Source organism: Engraulis encrasicolus, unplaced genomic scaffold (assembly GCF_034702125.1).
Source record: "Engraulis encrasicolus isolate BLACKSEA-1 unplaced genomic scaffold, IST_EnEncr_1.0 scaffold_27_np1212, whole genome shotgun sequence".
NCBI classification, from domain to species: domain Eukaryota; kingdom Metazoa; phylum Chordata; class Actinopteri; order Clupeiformes; family Engraulidae; genus Engraulis; species Engraulis encrasicolus.
Window position 1 is genome coordinate 820,217 of NW_026945566.1, and position 300 is coordinate 820,516.

Here is a 300-nt window from a genome sequence, read left to right on the forward strand (position 1 = left end):
ATTAGATGCAACTAGATATCGACTATGTACTTTCAGGCTGGAAAGCATCGTGTTACGGTGGAGAAATGTTTTCACTACAGAATCAGTGCTGAATATCTGATCCCTTTCTGTTCTAAACACATACTTAACCCACGTTTAAGAGAAAACGGGATGAAATACGTGTTACATAGCAGATCATTCGGCAATTAGACAACACCTTTTTCTGAGGTGGTATCCTTAATTCAAGTTCTAATTTTAACCAAGATTAATTTGCTAAGTTGCTCTTTTCCTGTGCACTGGGTTAACGATTGTTGCTATAGC